This window comes from Sapajus apella, unplaced genomic scaffold, assembly GCF_009761245.1.
Source record: "Sapajus apella isolate SASKATOON/1434 unplaced genomic scaffold, GSC_monkey_1.0 scaffold469, whole genome shotgun sequence".
NCBI classification, from domain to species: Eukaryota; Metazoa; Chordata; class Mammalia; order Primates; family Cebidae; genus Sapajus; species Sapajus apella.
In genome coordinates this window covers 45,709-56,156 of record NW_022437405.1, presented here as the reverse complement: position 1 = coordinate 56,156, position 10,448 = coordinate 45,709, and the positions used below count along the sequence as shown (strand labels likewise).

At 44.4% G+C, this 10,448-nt stretch overlaps 1 non-coding gene across 1 annotated transcript; it reads left to right on the top strand.

The window, feature by feature from the left end:
- Positions 1 to 10,172: 10,172 nt before the first annotated feature.
- On the top strand, positions 10,173 to 10,246 carry TRNAN-GUU. The gene has a single exon. It is a non-coding gene; the product is annotated as a tRNA-Asn (tRNA).
- The last annotated feature ends 202 nt before the right edge of the window (positions 10,247 to 10,448 follow it).

Here is a 10,448-nt window from a genome sequence, read left to right as displayed (position 1 = left end):
GTCTGGCCAGAGGACCAGAGAATTCCCAAATCTCACTCTGTCAATAACCTAGGTTCTCTGGTGGATGTGGGGATTACAGTAAAAGATACATACATAGATAAAACTGAAAGGCAGAGATAATCACAATTTATGGCAGGGCTTGTACCACAGTGGGGGAATCCCAGTAAACTGTATCAGAGGATGAGGTTCAGTTGAAGGCCTTAGGATTTTTCTTCTGTCCAAGCATCAAGTAACCTTTACCAAACTTCTCCAAATGAATCTGATGGATGCGAGTTCTCTGAGAAGAGAGAAACAGAAAGAAATCATGTGGAGTGGGGATTCAAGGTTAGAAGCTCCCCTTAACACCAGCCAGGTAGCCAGTCTTGATGGTCTGGCAGAAAAGGGGCAGTACTGACTACAGCCCTTTGTATCGTATACTATGTCCCCAGACATCAGCAAATGAGCTCAGCCCCTGTCCTGGTATGTGAAGAATGAGAAGAGAAATCCTAACCTGAGGCTAGCTTTCCTCCTCTGTGTATTAAGGAGAAGAGAGCAGGGCATTTGCCTTTTTTACAGATACATTTCATTCCATTTTCTGATGTCACTCGAAGTAATACTATGGCAGAAGTTTACTAGGCAACTCCTTCAAAAGGCTATTTTCTTCCCAGTTTTACTCCTTTCTTGCATCATGCTGGTCCAGGAAATGGACAATTAGTTGTCCAAGGAAATGTCATTTTAATATTACCGTATAGATATCTGCAGGATATGAGACCATGCCATAAATTCAGCTATCTTACCACTACACTAAGAGGTTACCAACACCTTCCCACTATATTTAATTTACCTTTTGAAATTACGTATGGATATATATTTCTACACATGTACACGTGTATATGCATATGTAAATTTAGTTGTGTATATGTATACGTGTGTGTATGTAGTAATATGTATTACTACATAGTTGAATGTAACTCAACAGGCAGTGTTGAACAGTGGGCAACACACTGACAGCATAAGCCAACTCAATCACATGTGATAACGTAAGATGTGAAACATTATTTTATTATAATTTATTATTAAATTTTTCTGAGACAAAGACTTACAGGAAAATGGATGGTCCAATAAAGAGACTCTCCTCCACTAGTGTCTTTGTCAAAACATAAAGTTGCCATCAAAATGAAAATAAAGTTATGAAAATTCAAATCAAATTTAAATTTCATCAAAATAAAAGTGAAATTATTGAATTATGAACACAAGTCTGCTCTGGTTTTCAAAAACCTGCTCTGGTTCCAACCAGCCTTAGGTCTTCAGGCACCGCTGCCTTTATTACTGCTGCCCATTTACTCTGTCAACACTTCTGAAGATGGGTTTTGGGACCCTCCCAGGCACCAGCTGTCCAAGGGCCTAAAGTCTCAGGCACAGCCATGAGACCATCCAAGGAACAGCACCACATTCACAAAATGTAGACCCAACGAAAACACTGCGAGCAAAAATTCAGGCTTATATTTTTATTACATGTATTAATTATTTTTCTATTGTGACCAATCTTACCTGGAAGAAAAGGGTAGATGCCAAAACAGGAGGGAGCAGAGGGACTATTGATTTCAAGTTTGCTGAGATTCTAGGCCGATCTTCCAGTTTTGCCATCTCTTGTGGATTTAGAGTCGAAGGGGAAATTGACTATGAAGAAATCCTTTGATGATAAATATACCTTGAAATTATCTCTAAAAGATGGATAATTTCTAGCGTTGGGTTTAAATGCTGGGGAAAATGCAGTCTCACACACTTTTGGGCGTGTAATTGGTGTTTACACCTTAGTGGGCCGTCTACATTGGAATCTTCACGCTAAATTTCAGCTAGCAGTTCCACTGTCTGGAATATATCCTAGATAAATAGCTTAAATTTTACGATCGACATTCACTCCATTTCTCCAGCAGTCTTGGAATAATTGAGCCGCCGCAGTGGTAGACGGCAAACACAGTAAAGAACAATACCTCTCAGTGAGGCCCAGACCTTGTCCCCGATCAGGAATCAACCCAGTGTAGATGGTGAAAGCGCCAAACTTTGCCCGCTAGACTACCAGGGAACCACGAGCCACAGGCTATTTTTTTTTTTTTTCTCCTTCAATTGTCGCAGCGGAAATTCGCTGACATTGACCTCTAGAAAGCTCCGTCTACCTTTCCTGGTGCCACCTGCCCAGCCAAGAAACAGTCCCCAAAGCCGTCGTCTCCCTGCTTTAAGCTGCAGGCGCACACGTGCTGTGCGGAGCTCTCTCCGCTCCCGTCCAGCCCGTGGCGCTCCCAGAAGACCTGCTGGGCCCACAAGTCCCGGAACGAGTTGCCGCGTCCGCGCTTCACCGCTGACCCAGGGATACGCCTTGGCGAGGCGGCAGCGCGTGGACAGACGGTGGCGGGTCGCGGGGGCCGAGCGTACCACCTTCCCGGGAGGAGGCTGGAGCCCGGAGGCGCCGGGGTGAGACCCGGGCACACTCGACACGTAAAGGACTCAGACCCCTGCATTCCCCGCAGCCTCAGCCGCTCAGACGGATGCGGAAACCGAGACGGCCTGGATGGAAAACTCAAGCGAGACCCCAGCCCTGGAACCGAACCCGGAGCTTTTGTCTGCAACATGCTACACCTGCCTTCTCCCACGCTCGTTAATGGCAGCTCCACCCTCCGCACGTTCAGGCCGAAACCTCCACGCAGGTCTTTCTCTCATGACCCGCATCTGATTAGGTAGGAAATTCATGTCTCTTTTTCGATTGATGTTTTCATTTTCTCCCCCTTCTCTCTCCCTCCCCCTTCCTCCCTTCCTTCCTTCTTTTTTCCTTCCTTCTTCCTTCTTCCTTTTTCCTAAGCAAGCTAACACAGGATCATCCTTCTTTCTTGGTTAATTGCAGACTTGGATCCACGAAACTATTCTCTTCTTAGGTCTCTGAATCCTGGCAAACGACAAGCAAGGGGTAGAGATCGCTTCACTCGGTCCCCGCGGCTCGCCCAGACCTTCGGGTTTGAGCCGCCTTAGCCTTTGGCCCAGCAGGTCAAAATCAGCCTCTCTGGACCTGTCTTCTCTGGGCCACCGGCAGGGCCTGGTCCCCTCCGCGCGGCTCCTCCCACCTCCCGCCGGGTCCTCCACCCTGCACCCCTTAACTGTCAGCTGTGGCGAAGCTCTGCGGGGACCCGGTATTCAACTGGCCAGGAGTCCGCGAGGCGCAGGGGCGGGTGCCGGGGACGCGCGCGTGGCGTTTGCAGTTCCTGCCCTCTCCAGTAACCCCCGGGTCAGCCCCAACTCCGAAGACGCCGAAACAGGGAGGAACCCCGGGGGAAGGGCAGCCGCCCTCCTGCTCCCTGTCTCAGGCCTCCAGTCGCTGCTGCAGGGAGTTTCCTTCTCTTGTCGGAGCCAAAGCAGGCAAGGCCGACGACTTTGGCCTGGAAACCGGCGGGTGCGGTCCCTTCTCGGCCCGTTGGCCGCTGACCTTGTGCATTGGGTGGTTTCTCCCCAAGGTTTCTACGAATGCAAAAACGCAACTGATAACTACTTAAAAACTGTCCTTACTTGAAGAAAGAATAAAATCTTAGCAAAGGAAATGTTCTAGATGGTTTTTAAGTCGAGGACTTTCAGGGGTGGGAGGAACACGAAAATCACTACAGCAGGGGACACAAACACTGTTGAGAATGTCTCACACACACCAACTGCACACTTCAAGCAGGTGGGCTGTATGCTTAGGTTGGACTCATCCTAAGTGCACTCTTGGTGGAACTTAACCTGAGTGTGGATGAATATTTTCATTTTAAGGTTTTAGTTTAAATACACATTCCAGAAAACATGGAGTAGGCATGTAAAGCCCACTTTATGCCATTTTAACAAAAGCAGCAGAGAGATAATATGTGAATGATAACCTCATAAAATGGTCTTTAAATACTGGTTGTTTCTACTGTAGTTTTTCTTCTTACAAACAACAGAAAATGCAAACCAACCATTGTACTTCCTGCTAATAAATAACAGAAAAAAAAATCTATGGCAACCAAAAAAAACCACCTTGAAAATGAATGTTTTTCCAAGGAAAATCTAAATTCATTGCTGAATGTTGCAGACATTTGACCTCTAAATCAGTTCTCAAGGTAACTGGAGATTTGTTTTCTCCAGAGGGTACAACAGAGGATCTTTGGTTAAGAGGTCAACCATTATTTGTGAGAGCATGTGTCCTCTAGTGAAATGAGGGAGAGTAACTGACAGCATGTCTTGATTTCCGTGGCGGCGTGTGGCATGGTGGACGGACATATTTCAGGTTTATAGAGCTGTGGGAAAAAATGAAGCCTGGAAGACATTCTAGGAAGCTGTTTATTGATATAAACAAAACAATGTGAACGTGGCAAAAGGATACACGTATTGATAAATGAAACTGAAGTGAGACACTGAAAACAGATCCTTGTTATATGGCCAGTTGATTTTTTTCAATAAAAGGCACTAAAGCTATACAATGGGGAAAGAAGTGTCATTTCAACAAATAGTGCTGGACCAACCAGATATCTACCAGTGAGGAAAAAAAAATCTAAATCCCTACCTCACAACATACACAAAAGCTAATTTGAGTTGGATCACAGAATAAATGATACAAACCATAACGTTTTGGAATAAAATGCATAAACATGTGTTTATGACTTGGCAGAAAGCAAATATTTCCCAAATATTACACAGAGAAATAAGTAAAACAGAAACATGATACATTAGGCTTTATCAATATGAAATATGTCTTTTCATCCAAAGACAGCATTAAGTAAGTGAAAAGGCAAGCCACAAACTAGGAGACAATATTCACAAAAGATATTTGACCAGGAACCTGTATCCAGAGTACATAATTAGCTCCTACAATTCAGTATTAGAAATGGAAACATCCATTTTTAAAAATGGGCGAAAGCTTAAACAGACACTTCAGAGAGGAAAGTATACTGGTGGCCAGTCAGCTCAAAAAAGAATGCTTGGCTAGGCATGGTGCCTCATGCCTGTAATCCCAGCACTTTGGGAAGCTGAGGCAGGTGGATCACAAGGTCAGGTGTTCAAGACCAACCTGGCCAAGATAGTGAAACCCCATATCTACTAAAAATACATAAATTAGCAAGGCGTGGTGGCAAGTTCCTATAATCCCAGCTACTCTGGAGGCTGAGGCAGGGAATTGCGTGAAACCAGGAGGTGGAGGTGTCAGTGAGGCAAGATCATGCCACTGCAGTCCACTCTGGGTGACAGAGCAAGACTCCATCTAATAAAGTAAAAAAGAGTGCTTAATACCATTAGTTGTGAGAGAAATAGATACTAAAACAAGATTGAGACACCATTCTGCCATTTTTCATGACAAAATTGTAAAATCAGAAAACACCAAATCTTGGTGAATATATGGAACACCCAGAACTCATACATTTTCAGTGGGAATGTAAAATGTTATATTATAATCACTTTGGTTTCACAGTCTCCTACAAATTTAAACATAAACATTCTTTTTTCCCTAGCAATTCTTCACATAGATATTTTTCCAAGAGACTTTAAAACACATGTATACACACACACACACACACAGACACACACACACACACACACACACTTTAAAAAGAACGTTCATAGGAGCTTTAGTCACAATAGACAAAACTATAAACAACCCAAGTGTGTATTATCAGGACACTGGTAAATAAATCATGGTATATTTGTTCAAAGGAATACTACTCAGCAATAAAAAGGAAAGGACATCTGACATACTCAGCAATATGGATAAAACTCAGAGACGCTACGCATAAAGAACCGGATGCAACAGTGGGCATACTTCATGAGCCCATCTACAGGAATTCTTAGAAGAAGCAAAACTAATTTAAGATGCAAAACCTCACATCAACAGTTGCTTTCAAAAATAAATCAGTGGAAAATGACAAGGAGGAGAATGACTCTGATTGATTGTTAATTAATTGTCAACCAAATCCAGACACAGCTAACAATGGCAAAGTGAAGTAGACTACTTTTTTTTTGAGGTGGAGTCTTGCTCTGTCACCCAGGCTGGAATGCAGTGGTGTGATCTCAGCTCACTCCAACCTCCAACTCCTGGATTCAACCAATTCACCTGCCTCAGCTTCCTGAGTAGTGAGGTGCCCACCACCATGCCCAGCTGAATTTTGTATTATTCTTTTGAGACACAGTACCGCTCCATTGCCAGGCACCAGATTGGAGTGCACTGGCACAATCTCAGCTCATAGCAACCTCCGCCTCCCGGATTCAAGCAATTCTCCTGCCTCAGCCTCCCATAAATTTTGTAATTTTAGTTGGACAGGGTTTCACCATGTTGCCCAGGTTGGTCTTGAACTCCTGACCTCAAGTGATCCACTTGCCTCAGCCTCCCAAAGTCCTGGGATTACAGGCGTGAGCCACCATGCTTGGCCTAAGACTGCTCTTATTAGCCCCATTTTACAGAAGAAACAATTGAGGCACATAAAGTTTATTTATCCAACGTCACACAGGAGCAGAACCAGATTTACAAACCAGAATACAGGTGTGTGTTGAGCACAGATCAGACTCAGTCTTTCTTCTTCTTGTGCTCTGATATCTTGAGCACAGGTTAGACCAGGTCTTTCTTCTCCTTAGTTTTAGGTCTTTCTGGTTTTCTCAGCTTGTAGAGGTGAGAAGAGGAGAGAGAAGAAGGGAGAAGGCAGGAGAGGGAGTGAGTGAGGGGTGGGAGCACAAGGATGGACAGTTGTCAAAGAGCACAGCAGGAAGTTACTCTAAATGTTGTTACATCAAGGGTTATGCACGTTTCTGGGAGACTGGGCTGTTGGTCTGCAGACTGTGGATTTTATAGTGGTTAAGCATTGTGCTCAGATCAGGAGAGGAAATTGAGAAAAATTATAGATTTAAAATATAAACATATTTTGGAAGAAAATGTAGGAAAATATTTTCACAATCTTGGGGTAGGAAAGATGTCTTAGAGGTCACAAAATAAAAAAAAAAGAAAAGAAAATGGGACTTCATCAAAATTAAAAACTGCTACTGATCTAAAACTTACCATAAGAAAGAAGGAAAGCCACAGACTGGGAGAAGATATTTGCAGTACGCTTATTTGAAAAATGACTCAGATATCGAATATTTAGAGAGAAATTTTAGAAATCAATAATAAAAGCCGCACTATTTAAAAGTGAGCAAAATACTAGAATAGTCTTTCTTCATACACACAAAGTTTCTAAATAGCCAAAAGACATAAGAAAAAATGTTCAAAATCATTACTTGTTAGGGAAACACAAATTAAAACCTCAGTGATGAGATGCCTTTATGCACTGCTATGGTCTGAATGCTTGTGTGTCTGCCTTCCCCCCACCATATTCATTTGTTGAACTTCTGATCCCCAAGTTGGTGATAATAGGAGGTTTAGGCCATTGGAAGGTGATCAGATCATGAGGACTCTGCCTGTATGCATAGGATTAGTATCTCTATACAAGAGGCTGGAGGGAGCTTGTTTGCCCTTCCACCACGTGAGGACACATGAAGAATGCACAGCCTATGAAGCAGAGAGCGAGCCCTCATCAAACACAGAATCTGTTGGCACCTTGAACTTGGACTTCCCAGCATCCAGAACTGTGAGAAAGAAATTCCTGTTATTTGTAAACTACTCGGTTTATGATATTGTAACAGCTCAAAATTTGAAAGACACAAAGTCCTGACAAGAATGTGGAGTAACTATACTCTCATTGCTGGTGAGAAGGTAAAGCAGCACAACCATTCTGGAAAACTCTTTGGCAGTCGGTAATAAAGTTATACTTAGACCTGCTCCAGATCTAGCAACTCCACTTCAAAGTATAATCTCAAGAAAAATGAGTGCACATGTCTCCAAGAAGAATTGCCCTGGAATACAGCAGCTTTGTTCACGAGAGCTAGAATTGGAAATAACCCAAGCATCCACACAGAAGTAGCGGTCATCACAACACCAAAATCACACACTCGAAACATGGATGCATTTCAAACACCTTATGCTGCATGAAATTAGAAGCCAGACACAGAAAAGCGTATTCCTTTCTGTGAATTTCAGAAACAGTCAACATTCATCTGTGAACATAGAAATCAGAATGGTTTGCCTAAGTGAAAAGAAGGTTGGTGGGAATCTAAAGGAGGCTACTGACCTATCTGGGCTGATGGAAATTTTCTATAACATGACCTGGGTGATGGTTACGTTTCTATGCCCTTAAGATTTGCATATTTTACTCTATGTGAATTATACATCAATAATGTACTATTAGTGCTCCCCCCGTCTGCCAAAAATGGGGTAGCAGAGGTGGAGAATGGCATCCAGTTTAGGTTGTATTATATTTCTTGGGTTTTATATGATCAGATTTTATTGTAAAATACGCTGTTGAATGTGAACTCATAGCAAGCTCATTGTCATTGCATCTGAAGAGGCCTTACTGATCTTTGAAATAGCTCAGCCAGAAAAATGGTTATTACCACACTATTACATCAGTTAAGCCACAGACAAGGCTCCTGGAGTCAGGGCTTTACCTATTGAGATGGTTTCTGCACATGCGCAGACCCACAGCCCCGTCTAACCTCCAAAGACTCTGCCCTAGCTTAGTGCACTGTGGGGATTTTATTTTCATGTCCTGACTGCGTGGCAGGGACACATCCCTGCTCTCTGACCACAGCTACTGGGTGCAGTTGGTAGGGAATTTAAAAAGTGAAACTGTAACACGTACCAAATCCTGCCAAGAAAGAAGCCAGATGCTACTGTGGCTCCAATTCCAGCCAAAGTTGCCTCGGCCACAGCGAAGGGCGCTATTACAGCATCACGGTGCACCATAACCTGGGGTTGCCAGTGGGCTGCTCTTAATATTTTTGATGCAAAAACATCCACAATATTTTCCTGTTTCGTTCTTCATAGCTAGAAGTTCTTGCATTTTTTTTTCTCTTTCAAGTCCTTTTTCTATTTCTTCCCATTCAAATGCATGACAAAAACCATTCTCATCTCTCACAACCAGCTATTGCCTCTGCACAGGTCTCCCGGGCGGTCTCATTGTCCCTATCTGCTGTTCCTCTGTTCATGGCTCCTTTGGTCCCTGCCCCTTTCCTGCTCTTGCCCACTGACCCCACAGACCCCTCAGATCTCAGTTCTGTTGAGAGCGGGGAGCTGCGGCGGGGCAGATGGCGCACTGCAGGCCCCTTTGTTGCCTACCCCATGGGACATTGCACACTTGGAAATCAACTGGCCAGAATAAAGCCTTTTAAAAAAGAACTTCCCCCTTTGAAAAAACCTTTGATTTATTTTCCACTCTCAGAATTCTTCAAAGGACTAACAGCTTAAAGATGACAAAGTGAGGAAATGAAGGCCAGCCAAATGAAAAAGCAGTGGTTATTTATTCCGACGTAAGGGCGTCAGCCACCAGCACTGGCATTTTGAGGAAGCTTTGCAGGCAGGCAGAGGAGTGGGGCGGCTTTAGAGCTGAGGACAGGGAAGGCTTCAGGTGGCCCTGAGTGGAGGCTGTTGGTGTGGGGAAGCTGCCCGTGGGCTAAGTAGAAGCAGGGCATCCTGTGTGCTTGGTTAGGGGTGCACAGTTGGCTTTCCCTGGTGCGTCCTACCTTGCAAGTGGGAGCATAAATTAGGGAAAGCGTCAGTTACTAACCAAGCTCAGGCCCTTTCCAGAGGATTGTTACAGGCGCTATTGTTTTTTAAACCGTCTGGCTCTCAGCGAGTCTGACTTGTATAACAGCAGGCTGGCTTCCCGGGCTGTTTATTTGTAAATAAGGAGGTTGATTTCCTGGGCAGGTGGCCCCAGGTTGTGGATCAGAGTTCTCTTTTTATATATATTGTCCAGCCGTTGTCAGATTGTATACTCAGTCTCTCAAATGTATTATTAATTCAACAAATCCTCACTGAGCGCCCTGGGCAGTCAGCTTCCCTGGGGCCCAAGTCGCTCTAACAGGAGTCGCGATCCTGGCATCTCTGGAGGCGCTGCCTTCTGAGGCAGGTTGGGGGCACGGTGGGGGGTCGGGGGTGGGGTGTTTCAGAATCACTCAATGGACAGGTTTCAAACTTGACAGGCAGGTCACAGGTTTCGTCCCTCTGACTGCTCCGGTTTTCTGAGGCATTGGAGATTACTCAGTCATTTTGCGAAAAAGGACGGTGCTAGCTGGCAGCTTGTCCTCCTTTAGAATGAAGGAATTTCTTTATCTGTGTCTCTGTGGCGCAATCGGTTAGCGCGTTTGGCTGTTAACCAAAAGGTTGGTGGTTCGAGCCCACCCAGGGACGTCATTGTCATTGACCTTTTATAATTCCCAAGGTGGTCAGCTCCCTTGAAGGCAATACCTCACTTCCCCTCCTGTCATCTAGTGGCTCTTCTCATCCTCCCGGAAGTTTGTGCTGGGAAGAAATGCAGTTGGAAGGTACAGAAGTTCTCGGAACAGGGAACAGTAGAGACCGTGTGTGATCTGTGCAGGGAGGGGTTCTGGGT